A 24218-nucleotide genomic window follows, 5' to 3' on the forward strand; every position below is an offset into this window, starting at 1 on the left:
TGAAAAGACAGAGCAATTTTTCCTTCCTGTTTGCCCCTCAAAATTGAAAACAGAGTGTGGTAGAGGCTCTCTACTGCCCTGGTTTTCAGTGATATAAATGTGAGGACACAGTGCAATCCATTCTGGTCCTAAGCTTGAGACTAGAATTCTCTGTGAGGTTCCTGCATGCAGCCAGACCCATCTCTGGAGTGAGGCTTTTGAATTTAATATCATCGAAAAGCAAAGAGCCCTGTCAATATCTTGAATCTTTTATTCTCATCTCACTATTTAGCTTTGATGAACCCCTATTTCAAACAGCAGGATTTATCTTGTTAAAGTCCTGTGTTTTCTGTTCTCTCCTTCCAGTGACCTTCCAGGAGTCTTTGAACTTCCGAAAGAAGTTCATGTTTTGTCCATGTTTTTAAGAGCTACACATACAAAAAAAATCTATGTACACCATATTCAGAGGCATGCATGTGTTTTGTGAACTTTTGTGTATTTGTTTTTCTGCTGCTGGGGATAGACACAGGATCCTGTACATGCTAAGGTGTACTACTGAGGGGTTCTGTTCTGTGAACCTGATGATACTGAGCACACCATGACCTTCCTGTCTAGTACCAGTATTTAGACCAACTGTCCTTCAATTGTAACTCTGTCTTGTCCTTGGTAAATGAGAGAAAAATATGTACAACTGTAGCTGTGATAAAAAGATGTAAATTGAATTATTTGTATGCCAGAGAAGGCTGCAGCGATGGAGTTTCTAAATTCAGATTTCTCAAGATAAATTAAAGCCAATGGATGTGGACCTGATAGTAGCATCTTGATTCGAATTCAGTCATCAAGTGCCTAATTTCTAGAAGTTTATTTGCACATTGCTAATGGAATGCTATTTGGAAAGGCAGAAGGTAGAACTGAATTTATTTTCTTTGAAGTAAAAGCTCCTCCTTTGGGATTTCAGGTAGACCAATTTATTATCACAATGGCTGACCATCCCCACATGTGAAGGGCAGAGCAATTTCAATAATTTTACTCCAGGGTCTTTGATTTATAGTTTCATTTTTTTCTGACTCAGGGAAGTCGTACCTTCATGTATTCATGCTGACATTTGGTAATAATTCCAGTGCCATCCTGCTGAGTATTTACAGCTCCTAGAATGTCCCAGGAGCCACAGGGGCCACCCTGTCACCAGACACATTTATACATCCAACTTTGAGTTGTAGCACACACTTGCAAGATAAAAAATGAGCCATCCCTGAGGAAGATGAGCACAGAATGGTCCACAAGGTAAGATTTTGCATATATTGAAATCCATTGCATTGTATTTGAGAGTGCCAGACAGAAGGTTATGTGATGGAGATTCTTTTTAAAAAGTCATTTCATGAAACGGTATTCATGAAGTGGTTTCTTCGGGTTGTTCAGCTAAGATGCTGGCCCAGAATTAATATAACAAGCAGTAGTAATTTTTACTGTTTTTGAGATATTTGGCATATCTTGTAACACATTTTCATAAGACCTCTATAAAGTAGATATTATTCCAATTTCATTAAATGAGTAAATGAGGTTGGCATGCATTACATAGCATTCAAAAAGTTAAAATTAATTCATTTATTCGAAGATACTCATATTAATGTCTGTCTCACCTCAAGACTATATGCCAGCCCTCGTCTCTGTGTCACCCCTCTTTAGAAGTATCATCTCTCTTGGACATTAGGTAATGAAGTGAAGGTGAATGAGAGAATTCATTGAGTTCGTAATACCTAAAAAGAGCACGGTGTGAAGCTATGAATGTCTCAAGGCCAGTCTGTAAGAGCTAAAACTGTATGAAAGTTTGGAGTTTAATCACCTTCTCCTCTGCACTTTGCTCTGATACTGTAACTTCAAGTTCTAGGTCAGTATTCTAACTGAGTCCAGCAAGGTCATCTTGAGCAGCAGAGTGCATTGTTGACAAATGGGAGGACTAAGCCCACTGACAGTGTCTTGTTTTTGTTACCAAGAGACAAAGGGACCCCGTGTGTGTGTGTGTGTGTGTGTGTGTGTGTGTGTGTGTGTGTGTGTGTGTGTGTTGTGCTCTCAGTTTCATAGATAAAGTAATTTTAAAATGGATTCAAGGGAACTAGAAAACAAGTTTATTGGATTTTGACAAAAAAAAAAAAAAAAAGCGCAGGGCAACTGTAAATCTAGGTAGCTACCAGGAAGAGGAAGATGCTTCTTTCTTCTTTCTTTTTGTTTCTTTCTCCTTTCACATAGTATTTCAAATTTTAAGGAGGACAGTTGCAGAATGTACCCTTTCTTAAAATTTGTGTGTTATCAAGGAAACAGGATGTAGGGGCCAAAGCTGATTAGGAAGGGGAGAGGCCCACCCTCAACGAATTCTGAGCTTGATCATTATCTGACTAGCTACCTAACATTTTTACTGGGTGTTTGAATGTCTTTGGGGATCACAACAAGTTATCAGTCCACCTCCTGAATCCTTGATGTCTGTGACACACTCCAAAATTGGTATATTATAGGGCCTCCTATTAAAGTTATTGATTAGACCAGATTGCTAATCAAAAGGACATATCACACTTGCTCTGGGGAGATTTCTCTAGAGATACTTTCTCAAATGTGTTTACATGCTTATCTAGGGTATTTTTAAAATGTTCTTAATTGAAATAGAGTAACACTTCTCCCCCAAATCCCTCCAGCCCCTGTATGTTACTCCCCCTTGAATCCCTCCCATGTTCTCCCTCAAGTTTGTAGCATCTTTATTATTATTATTGCACACACACACACACACACATACACACACACACACACACACACACACACACACACACACACACACACACACACACACATATATGTAAAGTATATACAAATATATATAAAATACAACCTGGTGAGTCCATTTTTATTGTTTGTGTATATATGGTATCAAGGCTGACTGCTCTGCACTGGACAACCAATAAGGGGACTCATTCCTGGGAGAAGTTAATTCTTCTGCCATCAGTCCTTAGTTGCCTGTAGTTCTTTTGTCTAGGAAGTCTTCTATGAAACAGTCTCTCCAGTGTAATTTTACATGACTGAAACCTTAAGTTTCCTGTTGTAAACTTAGTAGAGCTAAAACATAAACTGAGATACAAAAGCATGCAGTATATTCCAAAAGAAAGTGAAAGGAACTATGAGAACCACCTATGAGAATTGAGGTCAATAAGGGATGACTCAAAGCTTTCTCCTTCACCTTCACTATTTAGATGTCTCCCCTCTTTTCATCCTTCACTTTATCAGTATGTTTTCATCCTTCACTTTAATAGTTCCCAGTATCCCCTACCTTACTCTTTGAGTCTAGAGGACAGGTCCCAGCATTTCTAGGTTCTTGTGCTTTATCCAATGAAGTTACACATAGATAGTTACAGGAAAAAAGGTAGTTACTAAGGAGAAATACAGAGAATCTTGGAGATACACAGACATCATCTGTGGTTGTTGATCCCACAGATGGGAAGAGAAAGACCACTGACTCAAACCATGGCCAAATTAATTAAAGTAAGCAATTAATTAAAACAAGCTTTTTAAAATTTGTTTACACAGGCTGTCTCCCCTTAAAGGCAGGGTTCAAGAGATCAACATTGGACATGGTTAAGACAAGGGCTTTCATGGTCCAGGAGTAGGGGGTTTCCAAAGAGGGAATTTGGCAAGCAAATAGGTGGAGTTACAGAGGTAGAACATAAACATAACGAGTTGGTCATAATAACCTTCTGAAACAAAGGCATGGTTGCTGTTTTCTGGAACAGGCAGCACAGACCATTTGTAGTTAAGGTTACAGGTGAGGTATAGCCTAATCTTTGAGAAACAAAGGTTTAATCAGGAATGAGCCTGTAGTTTGCCTTTACTGTAAGATGGCTTTCAGGCTTAAGATGGAGGCAGGCTGTTTTATCATTTGCCACTTGTCTTGTGTCCCTGTCAAATCCTTGATAGGAACTTAGCACTCTTTATCCAGGGCGGAACAAAATTTGTAATGCATTATAAGATGCATGGCCTGATTATATATCTGTTTGGTTGGCAACAGATTTTATTGAGTCCATATAATCTTGGTATGCCAATAGGATTGTAAGTAGTTATTTTGTTCCCTTTACCAGGGAGTTTCCTTTTGATCTAACATTCTGGCCTTCTGTTGAGGATAAGGGACAATGTATTCTCTTCTGTAACTGCTTCTCAATTGAAATTAGGATGTGGTGGTCAGGGCCCAGGAAGGATGGAATATTAGTTAAAGGCCAGGAGGGGATTAGGGCAATGGGCTATTCATCACAAGTGTCAGATTTGCTGATTCAGCTGAAGAGACAGAGAGCAATCACATTGACTTGACTGGTTTACAGTTTACAGTTGATCAGTTTTCTGCAACTCCAGGACTTTCCAGCTTTATAGGACTACCTGGGACTGGCATGGTGTAGATCACCTTTGGAGCAATTTGTAGTCTGCAGCTGATCTCTGGATGGTGTCTACCAGCCGAGTAGAACTCTGTCAAGACAGATATAGACTAAGTACAGAAGTTAAGGTTAAAGACTTAAAGGAAATTTAATGGAGCTTCCCCTCATGAACAGGGTAAAGGCAGGGAAGCTTAGGCTGTTGACAGGAGTACTTAGCTGGAGTCCATTTGACCTGTGAGAGGTGGATCTAAGTTTTTATGACTTTTTCAACTCCCTGAAACTTACATTATCATTATAATCTGTATTGAAATCAATATTATAGAAAAAGCAGCTAATAGGGATCTATAAAAACAGCTGAATAGAGTCATGCCTTTGAGTCACAGCAAGAGCTATCACTTTGGATTAAAAAGCACAGACCTTTTTTTTTTGTCTATAGGGCTGAATATATAGATTGGACAGAGATATTTTTAGTATGATGAGAAGCATCTTTTTTTTTCCAATTTTTTTCTTTCTTTATTTTTTTGCTTTTAATACATCCTGACTGCAGTTTCCCCTCCCTCCACTCCTTTAAGTCCCTGCCCTCCTCACCTCCCTTCTCCTCTAGATCCAGTCCTCCTCCATTTCTCATCAGAAAAGAGCAGGCCTCCCAGGGATATCAACTAAACACCACATAACAAGATACAGTAAGGCTAGGCACAAACCATCATATTAAGGTTGGACAAAGCAACCCAATAGGAGGAAAAGGGTTCCAAGAGCAGGTGAAAGCGTCAGAGACACCCCAACTCCCACTGTCAGAAGTCCCCCCCAAATATCAGGCTAACAGCCATAACAAATAGGCAGAGGAACTGGCACAGATGCATGTAGGCTCTGTGATTATCTCTTCAGTCTCTGTGAGCCCCTTTGAGTCCTGCTTAGTTGATTCTGTGAGCCTGTGTTCTCCTTGTGTTTCAACCCCTCTGGCTCCTGCAATTCTTCCCCCCCTGTCTCTGCTGGGTTCCCTGAGCTCCAAGGGGAGGAACTCAGTAGAGATCTCCAATTTGGGCCCTCTCTCCACCTAATGTTTGGCAATGGATCTCTGTATCTGCTCTTATCAGCTGCGGGTGGAAGTCTCTCTGATGACAATTGGGTTCTGATGACAGTCTATGAGAACAGCAGAATATTACTAGCAATCATTTTATTGAATCATTTTATTGGTTTTCCCCCCTAGGTCTCTGGGCTACCCAGTGTCCAGTTCCCAGTGATCCAGGCAGTGTCAGGCATGGGCTCCCTCTTTTGGCTTGGGCCTCAAATTAGAGCAGTTATCGGTTGGCCACTCCCAGAAGTTCTGCATCTCCATCGCCTCAGCACATCCTGTAGATTGCATAGATTGTAGGTCGGAGGCTTTGTGGCTGGGTTAGAGTCCCAGTCCCACCATTGGAAACCTTGCCTGGTTACAGAGGATGGCTGGTTCAGGCTCTGAATCTTCCATTACTAGGTGTCCTTGCTAGTTTCACCCTTGTAGAACCCTGGGAATTTCTAGGGTACTGGGTTTGCACGTTGCCCCTCTCAATGCCCTCCAATTCCAATCATTTCTTCCCATATTCTCTCCCTCCATTCTTCCTCCACCTGATCCCTTGGCTGTTCCCTTTCTACCCCACCTCCAGTCTACCCACAAACTCTATTCTATTTCCCTTTCTCAAAGAGATCCATGCATCCCCCATAGCTCCCTCCTTGTTACTGAGCCTCTCTAGGTCTGTGGATTGCAGCATGATTATCATTTACTTAACAACTAATATCCACTTGTAAGTGAGTACATGCATAATTGTATTTCTGGGTCTGGGTTACCTCACTGAAGATGATTTTTTTTCCTAGTTCCATCCATTTGTCTCCAAATTTCATGATGTCAATTTAAAAAAAAAATTAGCTGAATAATACTACACTGTATAAATGTACCACATTTTCTTTTTTCTTTCTTTTCTCAATTAATCTTGCCATAGCCATTTTGCTCAAGTGACATGTTGTTGTCCAAATTGTGACAATATGTTGTTTTTCTCAGTTTATACTTTTAACTGCTAAAGATTTTTTCCATGTTTGTCTCCAAAGTATGCATCTGTTACATAGATGGGCTATTCACCTTTGGTCTACTAAAAGCTTAACTTTTGACAATAAATTTGTTTCTCCATTACATTACAATACACTATATTTTGCCCCCTGAGTGATAAGATAATCTCATTTCTGTGGGGTTTGCAGCATTTAAACTCTCATGACAATATAGACTGTTTATTTCTGTCTCTTTTAAATAATTTTTTATTGATTCTTAGGGAATTTCACATCATGCACCCCAATTTCATTCATTTTCCAGTTCCACTGTATCTGCCCTTCACCCTTGTGGTGTCCTTCACTAAAGGAAAACTAAAAGAGAAATAATAAAAATAAAAAATACAAATAAACAAAATACAAATAATAGTATTACAAACAAACAAAGAAACAAAGCAACCCAAAAGCCCATTTCACTCCTCTGTCTTTCTTGCCTTGCCATTGTTTCTTAATTTGTCTTAGTGGCAGTGGGAGCTGGGGCATTTCATGCAACTTTACTTGCAAATGTTCACTGCAATGAGTTATTGGTCAGGTTAAAGGCCTCTGGCTTCTGGTACACCATCAATACTGGACCCTCGCCAAAACTCCTCTCAGATATCCTGCTGTTGCCCCGATTTATGGAGACCCTGCAGCTATGGTTCTGTAGGATCAATCCCTTCACATACTCCAGCAGGTTGAAGATGGGGTAGATGTTGGGGAGTGCCAGCTCAAAGTCCTGGATGTGTGCCTGGGTGGTAGCTGAGTTGGTCTGACCAGGCTGCCAGGACCACCCCACTCAGAGGGTGGAGCCAGCTCTCACATGCCTATGGTGAGGGATGGAGCCAGATTTCCCAAGGTGGGGCATGTAGTTCTCCTATTAGGGTCAGGGCCAGCTCTACTGTGCCGGGGTTATTGGGTTCATTAACTCAGGGCCAGTGAGGGGCAGGACCAGCTCAGCACAGCCCTTGTACTTCAACACATTTCAACACATGGTTGCATGGGCCCCTGTGGTAACATGGACAATGGACATCAATGTAGGGGCCCACAGAGGCTCTCTAGTAAGGCCTAACTCAAGGTCAGAAAGTCTGAACTTGCTTTACCCAGCAGGGCTGCATAATAGAATGATTTGGCCAAAGGCATGATTGCCAGGTGTTTTGAAGGGTCTACACTTGGTTGTACATTGTGCTTTGATCCTGAAAGGGGGAGGTCTTTTGCCTCTCCCCTTGCTCGTACGTAAAAAGCTCATTAGAAATAAACTCGAGGCTGCTGGGTATTGACCCAGGGACATCCTGAAGCTATCCTGTGTCTTTGTCTTTTTCTCCATCTATATTTCTATCCAGCGTTTCTCAGTTCCTCACTCCTCCCCACAAGAACCCATCAACAGGTTGGGAACTCCAACACTGAACCCCGACACATCAACAGAGACCCCAACTGTGGCAAGACCACAACCCAGACATGGCCATCAGCAACAGATTGGGCTCAGATGTCACCATGGACCCAGGTGGCAGCCAGGCCTCTCAGATCAGCAGGCAGCCCAGACCCTCATAGGAGCCATGGACCTCAACACAGACTCTGGCTGTGGTAGGGCTACAGCTAAGGTTTGGAAATCAACAATGGCTCCGGGTAGCAGCTCAGCTAACCCCATCTGTATGGATCTGGTGGCAGCATGACCTTTAGGCAACAACATTGCCTCAGGTGTCAGCTCAGACCCAGGCATTTTCATAGCCTTCAGAGGTAACAGGAGCCACTGGCATCAATGCAGGTCCTGGCTATGGTAGGGCCATGGACCCAGACATGGCCCTTAGCAGCAACTTGGGTCTGGTTGACACCATAGCCATGGGTGGCAGTGCAGGCCACTCAGATTGGCATAGCCCCAGCCCCAGCATTTCCCTCAGTCCCCAACATGGCTACAGGTGGCTGCCTAGAATCCAGGCATCCATGTGGCCTTTGGTGGCAACATGCACCATGGATATCAACACAGACTCCAGCTAAGGTAGACCACAGACCAGATATAGTCTATGGCAGCAGCCTAGGCCTGGATATCACCATAGCCTTGGGTAGCAGTGCAGGCTACTGCGATCAGCATCACCTAGGCTATAGGGTGGTCCTTAGATACCAATGAGGTCACATGTAGGAGCTCAGACCCTGGGGATTCCCACAGCCCTCGGTGGTTGACAGGGGTCATGGAGATCAACACAGACTATGGCCGTGGCAGGGCTACAGACCCAGACATAGCCCTAGGGAGCAGCCCAGGACCAGATGCCACTGGGTGGCAATCAGGCTTCTGACATCAGCCTGTTCCTCATCACCTTTGCCTCCCCAGATCTGCCTCTCTTCAGTATGATCCACTCTACCTCCCTCTCTTTCTCACACCCCACCCTATCTTTGCTCACCATGATGACATGCAACCATCACTGTTGTTGTTGGATTGTGTGTGCATTCATGTGTGCTTCTCTTCTTTTATTTTACTGGTGTGAGATTATTTATTTCCTGTGTTTTCATATATATATATATATATATAATATATATATATATATATATATATATAAATATGTATATCCTCTTGGGTTAAAGTTTTCCTTTTAGTACCTTCTGTAGGGCTGGGATTGTGGATAGATATTGTTTAAATTTGACTTTATTATGGAATATCTTGTTTTCTCCATCTATGGCAATTGAAAGTTTTGCTGGGTATAGTAACCTGGGTTGGCATCTGTGGTCTCTTAGAATTTGCAGGACATCTGTCCAGAACCTTCTGGCTTTTATGGTCTCCATTGAGAAGTCAGGTGTAATTCTAATAGGTCTGCCTTTATATGTTACTTGTTCTTTTTCCCTTGAAACTTTTAATATTCTTACTTTGTTCTGTATATTTAGTGTTTTGATTATTATGTGGTTAGTGGACATTTTTTTGTAGTCCCATCTATTTGGTGTTCTGTATGCTTCTTGCACCTTTATAGGCATTTCTTTCTTTGGGTCAGGAAAATTTTCTTCTATGATTTTGTTGAAAACATTTTCTGGGACTTTGAACTGGGTTTCTTCTCCTTTTTCTATTCCTATTATTCTTAAGTTTGGTCTTTTCATAGTGTCCCAGAGTTCCTTGATGTTTTATGTCATGAATAGTTTAGATTTAGTATTTTCTTTGACTGATGAAACCATTTCTTTTATCATATCTTCAGTGTCTGAGATTCTCTCTTTCATCACATGTATTTTGTTGATGATACTTGTGTCTGTTGCTCCTGTTTGTTTACCTGGATTTTATATTTTCAGAATTCCCTCAATTTGTGTTTTCTTTATTGTTTTCATTTTCATTTTAAAGTCTTGAACAGTTTTGTTTCTTCCAACTGTCTCTTCCTCATTCCCAGGCTTTCTTTAAGGAATTTATTCTTTTCCCTCAGTTGTTTGTCTTTTCTGTGGGAGCCTTGCTGGGAGACTGGCTCCCATATTTTATGACAGGGAACTCTTGAGGAGAGAGGGATAAGAGATATTAGACAGAAGGATATAGAAGGGGAGAGGAAACAGGTAGAAACACAGGACAGCCTCGGGAGGACCTGGATCATTATTCGACAGCCCCTCTTGTCTCTTCTAAAGGGTTATTTATAGGACTACCAAGGCGTGGAGCAAAAGACCTCCCCTTAGCTCAGCCAAGTGTAGACCCTTCCAATCACCTGGTAACCATACATGTGGTCAAGCTATCCTCTAATACAGCCTGCTGGGTGAAGCAAGCTCAGATCTCAGTAGGAAACCTTTGTGGGCCTCCACACTTTTCTTCAATTTCTTGGGAGGAATTTATTCACTTCCTCTTTAAAGACTTCAACCATCTTCATAAAGTTGGTTTTAAGGTCTTTTTCTTGTGTTTCAGCTATGTTGGAATATTCATAGCCTGCTTTGGTAGGATAGGTGGGTTATGGTGGTGACCTGTTGCCTTGGCTATTGTTAATTGTGTTCTTATTCTGTTGTCTAGACATCTGGGGTTTGGGTGATTATAGGTCTAGGTGCTGATTTCTGGGTTTGTCTTTGTTGAATGATATTTTGTCCCTTGTTTCTGTTTTCTTTCTGGTCTTCTGATTGCTATGGCCTGTGGTTGAGCAGGGGGTCTCTACCCAAGTTGGGAGCTAGGATATGGTGACATGGAGGGGGGAGATTTGGGATAGCATGGGGAGTGCACTAAAAGAGTGGAAAGGACCATGGATGGGGGCCCTATCTGGATTTCTTGTGGCCAATGTGGTCTCTGGTAGAGCAGGGAGTCTTCATCTGAGTTGGTGACTGGGATATAGCAACTGATGAGAAGTATCTTCAAGTCTATATTTAGAAGACAACCAGAGGAAATTTAAAATCTTGTGCTGTGACTGATAAGAGTAATCTGTGCTTTACCAACTTATCAGAACTTCAATGATTAATGTTAAAACTTTGAAGTTTTGAAATCTTAATATAACAATAGCATAGAGTCACTTGTATTTATGTATCTTAAGCCATCTTTTTATATCTTCATAATTTATTTAGATTTTTATATCCTCAAATGTTTATAATTTAAATTATTTTTAGACTCTTATAATTTATATAAACCTTAAACTTTTTTATTCCAATTATTTACCATTAGTCATACATAAGTAGTTGATGACTGAGAGCACTTTTTGAAAAGCAATTTCCTTTAAATAGTACAAGTTACATTTGAAACCTTTTTATCCTTTAATATGAAGCCCTTTATTAAGATAAACCTGTCTTTGGGTTTTTCTTATTCAGCAGGTGACCTAATAGCTTTAGAAAAGTAAGGCCTGGTTTTTATATATGAAATGCATTGATGAGGAAGCTGCTGTGAAACTGATAAAACTGCAGTTAGCTGTCAACACCATCAGCAATCTGAGGATAAATTATGGTAAAAAGTATAACCAAGTGGCCTCTGTATCGATTAAAACGACAGAGACGTACCAGCTATCTGGATGATTACCCTAGTGTCTTAGTTAGGATTTCTGTTGCTGTGAAGTTGACCTCGGCAACTCCTATAAAGGAAAACATTTAACTGGGGCTGGCACACAGTTTCAGAGGTTGAATCCATTATCTTCATGATGGAACATGGCGGTGCTAGAAAAGAAACTGGGAGTTCTACATCTCGATCCACAGGAAACAAGAAGTGACCTGTGTGCCACACTGAGTGTAGCTTGAGCAAAGGAGATCTCAAAGTCTGCCCTTACAGTGACAAACTTCCTCTAACAAGGGCCACACCCACTCCAACAAAGCCACACCTCTTAATAATGCTACTTCCTTTGGGGGCTATTTTCTTTCAAACCACCACACCTAGGCTCCTGTGGTGGTCCCAGTGGTTTCACAGGGGACAGAGGTCTTCAGCTGTCGTACAGTACAGCATTACATTTTCAGCTGCTACACAGAACAGCATCAGCCTTTAGCTTGCCAGACCCAGATGAACTGAAAGATTTTCCTGTGGAGAAGAAACCTGGGAAAACTGGCCTCACTTTGATGAGGCAGAGTATGGCAGTTAACCCAACAACATCCATAGTTTGGGTAAAGCCCTAGTGGCAGGCGAAGCAAAGGACAGTTTTGCCTAGTGGTTAGTGTGTTATTACAATCCAGGTGGTTTTGTTGGTGTCCCATTGTCTTCTTTGGAGATCTTAGGGTTGCCTCTAGGATTTGACATTTCTGCCTATTACATGAAGCTTTCTCTATTAAACATTTTAAAAACCATATTCAGCAGATCTCTGAAGAGTTTTGAAGGCCATTTATTAAGTATACCTGAGCTAAATAAACTTTACTTGTTTTTAGTTACTTGTTTTAGGTTTAGCCTTGAAAACATATACAGGAGGCTAAATAAAGCTTGTCCCCATAAGTGAATTATATTTGTAGGGAATTTGATCATTTATAAGGTGACGACTAATCTGTATGTCTTAATTATCTTTAACAGTTTACAAAAATTAGTATCTTTTATGAGACTAGGATTTTATAGTTTTATCCCTGTTAAATTTAGTTTTAAAAATTTACAATTCTTGCCGGGCGGTGGTGGCGCACGCCTTTAATCCCAGCACTCGGGAGGCAGAGCCAGGCGGATCTCTGTGAGTTCGAGGCCAGCCTGGACTACCAAGTGAGTTCCAGGAAAGGCACAAAGCTACACAGAAAAACCCTGTCTCGAAAAACCAAAAAAAAAAAAAAAAAAAAAAAAAAAAAAAAAAAAAAAAAAAAAAAAAAAAAAAATTTACAATTCTTGAAGCTCTTTTAGTACAAATCATAAATGTAGTCCACAGGGAGACTGGCAATTTTCCTTTCATATTGCCCCATTACAGAATATCACCAATTCTAGTATGAGTCAGTTTATCAAAATATCTAAAACGTAACAAAGTTAGCAAAGAAAAGGAAATTAGACATACATTTTTAAGTCAGTCTCTGTTAGCCTGACTAGACCTTAGGTAAGGAGAGGCTTTTATAGGCTCTTTGTCAGACTGCTTAGGACATTGTCTTGGTGCCTTATAAGATAGGAATATCAGCTGGCAATTATTCTGGGTGTTTGGGATTCCAGCGTAGCCTTGAGACTTTAAGTTTTGGGTTGACTTATTTCTTTTAACAAAAACAGTTAGTCAGATTCAGAACTATGGGGGTTACAAAACAAGGTTAGTATATTTGGAAACTTTCCCAGAACTACGGACTCTGATGGATTAGGTCTTTGTTTTCATTTTGGCTGGTGGTGTTGTCTGTGTGCTGAGTTTTACAGCCTGAATGGTAAGATTACCTATGTAGCTTTCTAATTATTAACACATGTGCTATAAGTTTTAAGTCAGCTTTTATTATAGATTCTACAGATTTTTAACCATATTCAATAAATTTATAAATCTAGAAGTATAGAAAGTCCATATAATAGTCTTACGAACCTTGGAGCAAGGTTTGTATCTTAGAAAAAGTTTTAGGCAGTTAAATGAAACCAATAGTTTATTTATTTTTTTTAGCTGTACTGCCTAGCTCATTTTTTTCTGTCATAAAGTCAGGTGGCTCCCCTGACACAAGACAGAAACTTTCCAACTCTGGAGCCAGCTTTTCAATATGGTAGAATAGTACAAAACAATATTTCAACATTATCCATACCCAGAAGATGTTTGAATCCCTACTAGATTGAATCCAGTGACCAAAAAGAAAATTTGAAGCTTGGCTAACATGTGGCTGCAGCAAGCAGCAGCATGGGATTTGTGCCTGGGCAGGGAGGCATGCCGCCCAGGGTGGCATGCTGGAGAGGGGCATGCCTGCATTGCCCCAGCCTCAGCCAGGCAGCATTGAAGTGGCAGTAGCTAGAGCATTGTCTGGCTCCCATCTTTACATGTAACTTAAAAAGATTGATGGGGGGCACAGATGCACACTCAAGAGATGGAGACAGCAAAATCGAAACCAATACCCAGGGCACAGGCTAGAGGACTGTCCAGCTTACTAGTCTTATTACTCATGTCCTTTGTCTGTTTCAGTCACCTGGAGTTAGAACATACAAAGACAAGCAAAGCACAAGACAAGACAGATTAAAAATATTAACAGAACAGGGACAATGGCAAGAACCACTGGGGTCATTCAAAGATACACCAGTTTGACCAAAGAAGTTTTTCTTTTAAACAAATACAAGGCTTTTTCTCAGAGTGTGTGGTTTCCCCAGTTCAGCTAGGCCAGGCCTCTCCAATTTCCATCTCAGCTTCCAGTAATACCTGGCATCCCACACTGGGCCTTTGCAATCTATTGGCTCCCCGTATCTGGAAACATCCTCAGGGGTCCTTGACTCTGTTGTACAGCCTAAACATTGAAAACTTGCCAATGGGTGCTCAGGTTCCTGGCCTCTCTTACTTCTCAGCTCCCAGTCATATCAGTGTGTCCCCAGGGTCCCAAGGTGGGTCAGAAAAACAAAACAAACAAACAAACAAAACAAAACACCCCCCCAAAGAAAACATCCCCCAAAGAAAAACAACAAAACAAAACAACAGCAACAAAAAAATGGTGGCTCTGACTGAACTCCCAGGTAATGAGATGGGCAACTGCCATGTCTCCCTTGTTGCCCTAGATGGGATAATATTGGATCTCTTCAGACCCTTCCTACCACATCTCCAGATTGGGATCCTACAGAACCAGAACAGAAGCTGATGTCATAGAGAGTATCTGTGACTTACCAGAGGATGCTGCTGTTTGCTCAGGCAGTCCACCAAACAGAAGTCATACTCTGGGGCCTTGGAATGTCTCCAAGGTGCACAACACCTAGGAAGAAGTTCAATCCTGGAGGACAGGAGGGAAAGGTCTGGCTTCTGAATTTAGGTTGGGGTTTTTAATCTTGCTGGGGGGCCTCCAAATGTTGATCCCACAGACTCGAGGACAAAGACCATCAACCCAAATCATGGCCAAATTAATTAAAACAAACTTTTTATTATTAGTGATCACAGGTTGTCTCCCCTTAAAGACAGTGTTCAAAAGATCAACATTGGACATGGGTAAGGCAAGGGCTTTTATCGTCCAAGAGTAGGGGGTTTCCAAAGAGAATATTTGGCAGGCAAATAGGTGGGGTTATAGAAAAAGAACACAAGCATAACAAATTGGTCATAACAACCTCCTGAAACAAAAACATGATTGCAAGGTGGTCATAACAGGTGATCATAACCTTTTATATTTTTGGTTGTGAGCCATCTCTCCAGTCCAGTAGTCACCTTTTAAAACAAAGGCACAGTTACTGTTTGCTGGAACAGGCAGTCAAGAACCATTTAGAGTTAAAGTTACAGATGGGGCATAGCCCAATCCTTGAGAAACAGAGGTTTAATTATAAACAGGAATGAGTCTTGTTTGATTTTACTATAACATAGCCTTCAAGCCCAAGATGGAGGCAGGATGGTTTATCATAGTCTGGCTGCGAAAGGGTGAAAAGGACGAGGAGTCAAGGGCTGCAGTGATCTTTTATGGGTCATTTACATAGTACCCGTCTCTCCCAAGTTCATAGAGTGGAAGGGCTTTTCTAAGCATGCTCCCTCAGTTGAATGAAGCTCAGGTAGGCTGAGGGTTTCCAGTTTTTCCACTGCTGCTTCCTCTTGTCTGCCAGTCTCTGGGATCTCCTCTTACTATATCCTGGTAGTGCTGACAGCTGCGGCTCAGCTACCCTGTTAGATAAATTTTAGAAGATGTTCCAGGCAGGATGCAAGGTGCTGTGACATTGACTTTCAAAGTCAATACTTCAGCAGGAGTATTAGAGCATTGTGCCATAGACAGCACAATGGGGTCATGAGGGAGGCTATATTCAATTCCAGAGAATAGAATTTCTTGGCTATATAGATTCCTCAGCAGGGGTAGGGGGAATTTCAAGACATGTGACCTAGTCCATATGCTGGGAGGCAGGAAGAGAGTAATGAGGACTAGGGACTGTGGATGTAAGTTCATGGAAAGAAGACCTATCTTCTTAATCACAGGATTAATTAGAAATTCATTTATTGTGGAGAGGTTGGAATGTTGCAGATCTAAGGCCTAATTACAAAATATCTTGGGCTTTCTTAGGCCGTTAATTGCCATTTATTGCCCATCTCTGTATGTGACCTAATGTCTTTGTCATCACTAGATAAATCTTTTGGATTGTACAAATAGACCACTAGTTTCCACTAAAAAAAACCCTAAGAATGCTGTCAAATAGCATCTTGCATGTATAGCAGAGTTTTCCCCATTTTTCTATCCTGGTTAGGGTTACTACTGCTATGATAAAATACTATGGCCAAAAGCAACTTGAGGAGAAAGTGGTTTATTTAGCTTACATATCATGAATCTCAAGGGACTGAGGGGAAGCCAAGGGAGGAATTCAATCCTTGTATTTGGGAACCTGGAGGCAAGAGCTGAGGCAGAGGCTGTGGAGGGGTGCTGCTTACTGGCTTGGTCCTCATTGCTTAATCAGCCACTTTCTTATAGAACCCAGGGCCACCAGCTCAAGGGTGTTCTCTCTTCGTCTGGGTCCTCCCACATCAATAACTAATTAAGAAAATACCCTACAGACTTGCCTACAGCCTAAACACATGTAGGCATTTTTTTTTCAACTGATGTTCCCTTCTCTCAAATGACTTTAGCCTGTGTCAAGTTGACATAAAACTAGCTAGGATGCCTGCCTACCTGATATTTCTGCTACTGTATTTTAAAAGTATCTTGATTTATGATTTTTCTTTGTTCAGTTACTATAAAAACTCCATGAAACTGTTACTACATTGGATCATGCAATTTGGGTGACATGAATCTGTGTTTCTGAGCCCTGGTCACTCATATTTTTCTCCAGAATAAACTATTTCTTATCCTGTTAGAGGAGAGAGATGTGTTTTCTTGCATAGACAGGCTCGCAACTCAAGATTACCTGCGGTCTAAGTTGGGGCTGTGAATGAGGCTGTGCTTGCTTGCAGCTGCAAGGGAGGACAGAGGAGGACTGCAAGGCCATAGCTGACATTGCTATTAGCTCTCTGGAGAGAGACCTGATATTTAGGAAAGCAAACAGCAGCTAGAGGGTCAGGGATATAATATACCTCTCTGCAATAAGCTCAACTAAAAAGCCAAAGTAATTGTGAGAAGCAGAAAAAAGGAGATTTAGCCAATTTAACATTGGGAAAGTGGACAAAGAGACAGTGACTACTTCTACAAGTCCATCTTTGGAGTCCTAGGAATATAAGGAAAAAAAAATCACAACTCAACAGCGTAGCCATTCACCAATGGCTCTCAACTCCAGCAACTCTTTCTTCCTCAGGGTCAGGGTGTCAGAATTTTTCTTTTTCTCATCATGAGAAAACTCCAAATCTTAGGGTGCCATTAAACAATGGAATAATCTGATTGCCAAAAGTAGGGAAACTTGTGTCTCTTTAGAATCTCCCTATCCCTGCCAGGATGATTACACAGCCATGTACTTGAGGCGGTTGAGTGGACCTCATGTTGAGTAGCAGATATAAGTCTTGATGAGTCTGGGGCTCAGGTTAAGGCCAAGCCATTGTCAAAGCTAAATCTTAACAATTACTAATAGCTCTCAGACTCCAATAAGATGTTTATTTGTCATTAAGATAAAAATTCACATTTGAACATTCTTAGCCAAGGTCAGATTGACCTAAGTAGGAATTTGGTGAATAAGTTGTAAGAAACAAACAATTCACCAGTTCACTGAGGAGAAAAGCAACTTGCATAAGAAAAGGTTTGATTTTCTCACTTACCAAGCTGCTGGGAGGCATTTTTAAAAGGCCAATATCTCCCTGCCTCCCACTGTGTTGGAAATTGACATTTGAATGTACTCTTCATGTGGTGCCAGTGATAGGCAGCCAAACAGCTGGGGCTAGGAGTGTGAGGTGCCATTCCAGGTCTTTCACCCCTCACAGGCCCTTCTAGCTCATTTCCTGATTGTGAAGCACTCAGGTTCCTGGTCAATAGGCAGTTTCCTGATTCAATCAATCCTCCCCTAAGAGGCCAAAACTATATGAACAAGACAAAGTCAAATCTTGATTTAAAAATGGTTACTATAAGTCCCAATTATACTATGCCAGAAACATACCCAATTTCAGAATTTATTGAACAACAATTAATACACAAAGTTCTGCAGTGACAGTGACAAGGATTTGCCATATAATCATGCCTACCTTGGTAATATGGTACAGGTAAAGGCAGGGATAGCCAAGAAGTTCTCTGCTTGCTGGTCCTTCATGCACATGCAAGGTATTGGATCATATGTTGTTTGGTGGCCACACCATCACAGTGTTAGGTGTCCATCACTGTATAGTGTTCAGGCAAAGAAGTTACAGCTTTTCCTGACTCTGGAGTGTCTGATAAGTGATGAAACAGTCTGCCTCCATTTTAGGCTTGAAAGCCATCTTACAGTGAAGACAAACTGGTTCATTTGTTTATGATTAAATCTCTGTTTGTCAAGGATTGGACCCCACCTGTAACCTTTAGCTACAAATGGTTCTGTACTGCCTATTCCAGGAAATAGCATCACTGCCTTTGTTTCAAAAGGCTATGATGGCCACCTGTTATTATGAACCCCTATTGTTAGGATTACCTTATGACCACTTGGCAATCATGTCTTTGTTTCAAAAGGTTGCTATTACTTTGTTATGGCCACCTTGCAATCATGTCTTTGTTGCAGGAGGTAGTTATGATGAATTTGTTATGTTTATGTTTTGCTCCTGTAATAACCTACTTTGTCTACCAAATCCCCCATTTAGAAACCCCCTACCTCTGAGCTATAAAAATCTTGTCTTCCTCATGTCTAATATTGACATCTTGAACCTCACCTTAGGGGGAGGCAGCCTATGTACATAAATAAAGAAGCTTGCTTTAATTAATTTGGTCATGATGATTTGGGCTGGTGGTCTTTATCCTCACATCTTTGGGATTAAGAATAAGATCTTATACCTGGTTTCCTTGAAATAATTTGGCCTTATCATCTCAATTTATTCTGATAAGTATATAGGGTAGCTCCCTTTGTATACTAGGGAATAAGTCATGTATCAGTCTGTGCTGGGTGGTGGTACCTGATGGATGGTACAATTTCTGAGTCTACCCAGGGACTGACTGGAATCATTTTTCTTCTAAGTGGAGCTAAAAGTTGCTTGTAAAATGGGCATATGTAAGACTGAAAAGCCAGTTGCTTTTATACAATATGGAGTAATATAGAGTCTGGAATGCCTGATGTCAATACAGTATCTGGTTTCCTGAAGGAGTAGATGCCTTAGAATCTACAATCCATAGGCAGCCTGAAGCTGTCCCTCATGCCTCATCTTGCTCTCGTTATGGCCAGACAGCCCCCTTGCTCATCAGTGGTCTCATAAAATGCCACATTTTCAAATCACTTGCATTTGCTTTTACTGACATTCCTTCACCAGCAAAATCTGTCACTCTTTGTGGCCTGGTTGGAATGTCATCTTTTTGTGAGACATTTCTATTGCCACTTCACGAAATAGTTATTTATGAATTGTTATGTATCCTTTACTAAATACTAAGTCCCTTAAGCCATAGCACAGTGCTTAGCTTATTGCTTGCCAATTTAGTGGACACCTAATCAATTTTCATTTAATTAGTGAAGCTTCAGTGATGGGGCTTAAACTAAGGATGATGAAGTGTAGCCTGGCTATGACTATCCTCACCTGACCTTCAGAGTTGAATAACTGCCACTGATAGCTCAGCCCTAGGCAGGTATCTTCTGGTGCTTTATCATCTTCAAAGTCTTTGCTTCAATACCATTTTCTCTAAACTGAAATGTTACCAGATGCTTATGGCATTATCAAAAAACAAAATCACAAAAACAATTTAGTCTAAAGATCTTAATTGGTTTTATTTATGATCCTTGAATCTGGAATGTCTTTATTTCATAAACTAGAATAAATGCTTCAATGAACTGACCAGAGAAGGTTGGGTTTATTGACAGGAAGAGCCCAACACACAGACAGATCAGCTATTTCAAAGTTACTTTTTGTGTGAGGCAGGGCCAGGAAGAGAGAATAGAAAAATAACGGATTGGTTAACAAGCTGTGGGGTGTGTGTGTGTGTGTGTGTGTGTGTGTGTGTGTGTGTGTGTGTGTATGTGTGTATGTGTGTGTGTGTGTGTGTGTGTGTGTGTGTGTGTGTGTGTGTGTGTAAGGATTAAGGCAGAGGGAAACTTATTACCATGTCGATTGAAACTGGCTTCTTTGGGAACTGTGGCTGTTATCTCTCTAATCCTGATTTCTGGGAAGGGTAGATAAACAGCTTAGTTTCAGCTCGGTGATGTGGAACTTCAGCATGAGTGACTCCATTTTGATTTTTAGTTTAAGCTGGTGTGGCAAGTATGGAAGCTTAGTCTCAAACAATGTCCTCCTGTAATTTTTATTTAACAACACCTGACTTTTAAGACTGCTCTCACGTATCTGTGACAGGCTCTTTAGTCAGAGGTGAATTTAGTGCCTTTAAACAGGGGTGGTGAAACCAGAGCTTGAAGCTGACCTCCAAAGAAAAGATACACAGGCTTCTTCTCTATATCTATCAAAGGACTCTGGGGATCAAAGACCTCTTCCAGGACAGAATGAGAAGGGTTCTATACCCATCATCACACAGAGCCCCTAAGATTTGTTTTCCTTTTTGAACAAGGGATTGTAGATGGAATGTCTGCTCCAGTTTTCTCAGGCATTGAATTGAACACAAAATTGTCTCTGTGACTGCACAGTTTTTAAATATGTAACAGACCCTCTGTGATGAAGGTGAAGGCAACTGCTGAGAATAGAGACCACAGAGGCAAACAGAGGGGCTTCCCTACAGGAAAAGTCTGGTTAAACTGCCTAACAGCTAAGTCTGCGTATCTTCTGGGTTTTGTTTCATATTAACTATGAATTGTAAGGCTGCTGTTACTGTGATTTGGGGTGGGGGTGGATCCCATTTGGGCTGCTACATGGAACTGGGGTAATCAAGGTTTTCCTTTGGGGTTCTTAGTCTCATTAATAAAATTACATAAGAATGGACTCAAACAGGAGCTTGAAACCATTTTATTAGAGTTTAAAATAAAGAGCCCAGAAAAGGCAAGCTGTAATCTCAATATTTACCCAGGGAAGGAGAATGGAAGAGGGAAGAGGAAAAATACTCATTGCATTTAAACCAACATGGATATCAGGAGCATGGAGGACAAGCTGCCATGTAGCAGAGAAGGGGATGGGGCTTAGAGTAAGAGTAAGGAAGCTCAGAGTGTCAGGGAAAGCATGCTGTGAGCAGAGATAAAAAGAACAACCAAAGTTATGTTTTTCTAAGTAACTCAGAAGTATCTTATTAAAGAAAAAATTATTTCACTTAATTCTTTGGCAAGGCTTAAGTTGATTTTGCCTTCCTAGGGGTTGATTCTCAGTCAGGTGATTGTCAGTTCTCCACCTAGGCCTGAAATTGTATTCTCTTGACCTGAAAGAGATTTTTCTCAATTGGTCTTCATTGCTACAGTAACATAGCCATGGACACGGGTGGGGAGAAATTAGAATCCCTCCTGTATGCAAATAAAACCATCTTCCCTTGCCATTTTTATAGCCTCATGTACACCTCTTTCTGATCAGGTCCCTACATAAGAAGGCCAGAGATCAGAACAACAGACCCTGTCAATAGTTTCTGCCCATTTCATCCTCTGAGTCAGTCCTTTTGACTTTTACTCCTGGCATATGTGCCTCTGCAGTGACTTTAATAAACTTAGCATCACAAACTGCTTATTCTGATGGTCTTTTAGTGAGTTAACAGATGTGGCATGACAAAACCAGCATTGTGGAAAAATAAGATGTTTCTTTCTTGGAGACAGGGTTCCTCTGTGTAGTTTTGGTGCCTGTCCTGGATCTTGCTCTGTAGACCAAGCTGGCCTCGAACTCACAGAGATACGCCTGGCTCTGCCTCCCAAGTGCTGGGATTAAAGGTGTGCGCCACCACCACCTAGGGAAAAATAAGATTTTTGTACAGGGAATGTGGGTCTAAATGTTAAACAGCTAGTTAGAAATTAGGAGACTTGAAAATCATTACCTCTCATGATCAATTTTAGACACTACCTCTTGTGTTCTGGCTAACACATTAATTTTAAAGAAATGGAATGCATAAGAAAGTGCCCCTTCTTAGAATATGAAACAGGGAGAGGCATAATTGCCTTTCCCGAAGACTTAAAATACCTTATGGAAGGAAGGAAGGAAGGAAGGAAGGAAGGAAGGAAGGAAGGAAGGAAGGGATTCATTGATGCTCATGAAAGCAAGGCCACTACCTCCTGTCAAGCTATGTCATAGATTTATTTCTTTTATTTTTCTTTATTTTATTTACATGAATTTTAGACAAAACAACAGGATCTGAGTTGTATCTTTGATCTGGATGGAGATTTTAAGTTGCCCCAAAGGTCCTAAGATCACTATCTATGGATACTTGCTGGTAAAGGGGAAAGACACATTATAGTCCTCACTTAAATGCTAACCCAAATGGGCCTGTCAATCATATCGACCAGAAGATGGTCCTCAGGACAGGTATCTGTTCTCGAGACTTTAGATAGTAGCACACAGCCTATCTACACATATAGACTGGCACAGTGGTCTTGGCACACTGAATTGCAACTCCCTTTGAGGAACTGACACCCATTGTCTTGGATGCATCTTGCTTTCTTCTTGAGTGTCTCTTTCCCTTTGATGAGTACAGGAGTGGGGACCTAAAAAAAAACCCAATAATCCTGCCACTTGTCCTTGCAAATCAGTACCCTGTTGGCCAGAAGCTGAGAATACTCTTGGTTCTATAAGCAGCTTTTTCCTTGCTGGAGGCCAGAAATACCAGAAGTGTCTAGAAATGTTGGTCTGTGTTCTGTTTTCTTTTTCTTCTTCTCCATTTAAAGAGCAGCTTTAATGAGAAGAGCTAACCAAAAGCTATGTTTCATCAGAAAGTGCCTGAAATGCCAGACGCTAGGGTGGGAAAGGTACATCAACACCTTCAACACCTGGTGAGTGAGAAAACTGGCCAGCTCACTACCCTCCCTCTAATTCCTCCACCCAGTAACACCGTGTTAGTCTCTAGAGTCAGACCCTGGGTGGCAAGCCTTTCCTAGAACTAACTCTTGCTGTACAGGAACTTGCTTCCTTTTATTAAGTTCTCATATACACTTTTTTTCTCAAACTCACCCTCCCTGATATAGGGGCTCGGGGCTCGGTCCTGCATCAACTTGATATGCCATATGTTGTTGACTCCCTATGGGAGGCCTTACCCTCCCTAAGGAGTGGATGGGTGTGGGTGTGTGTGTGGTGGGGGGAAGGCGGGAGGTGAGCTGGAGGAGGGGGGAGGGAGGGGAGAACTGTGGTTGGTATGTAAGATGAAAAAAAAAACCTTTTAAATAATAACAAAGTATTTTACCTCGAAACAAACAAACAAAAACCAAAAAATAAAAAAAACCTCACCTTCCCATTGACCATGAAGTTCATTTTTCAAGTCTGTGAGATAAAGGACTCCAAGGCTCTGTTAGTTATTGTTTGAGACTCTTTCCCTGCCCCTGCTTGAGGCAAGAAAGCCGTAGAGATGCAATTTGCTTCCTTGGAACCTCAGTTTCATCATTGTATAGTGAGGGGAGCTCTTATATTGGTGTGGATCTACTCTTGTGTCCCTATGCTTTTCTGGACAACTGGAAGAAGAGATAGGTCAGAGGGAAAGAAATCTGATTTCTCACTTGCTACTAATTTCACCACTTTGGATAAGACATTTACGCCATTAGAAAGGTATTTAAAACAAAACTAGCAATTGTTCCAAATTTTATAAAATTCTTTCTAATAATGTGCTTGGTTTCCTTAAAGCAGAGGACACTGACTTTTTTTTTCTGAAGAACTGTGACGCAGGATACCGAGCAAACCTAAGGCAATGTTTGTGGCCTGTAAATATTTTCAGTTTTACATCTATTGATGAGACCTTCTAAGCACATCGAGGATGTAAATAAAAACTAGAATCCACAGTCATCAATATAAACTCTGTAATACACGGGGAGTAAGAACAAGAAAATGTTTATTATACAGCAAGTACCTACAGCATGAATCCATTTTTATATCAATCAGTTCATATAAAATTTTTACAGAGATAGCATAAACTATGGCTCTCTGGGAGTGATTTAGATATTTCCACATTGTGTTTCTCTATAGTTTTCAGATTTTCAGCAATGACAATGTATTATTTTAAAAATAAAAATCAGAAAATAATACTAAGCAGAAAGCCACGAGCCAAGGCAGGGCCTAGCACTCTTTTTTTTTTTTTTTTTTTTTTTAAGTTTTATCACCTTTATTTCAACAAAATTATATACAATAATACAATTTTCAA

Source organism: Peromyscus californicus, unplaced genomic scaffold (assembly GCF_007827085.1).
Source record: "Peromyscus californicus insignis strain IS unplaced genomic scaffold, ASM782708v3 Scaffold_34__1_contigs__length_536609, whole genome shotgun sequence".
Taxonomy (NCBI): Eukaryota; Metazoa; Chordata; class Mammalia; order Rodentia; family Cricetidae; genus Peromyscus; species Peromyscus californicus.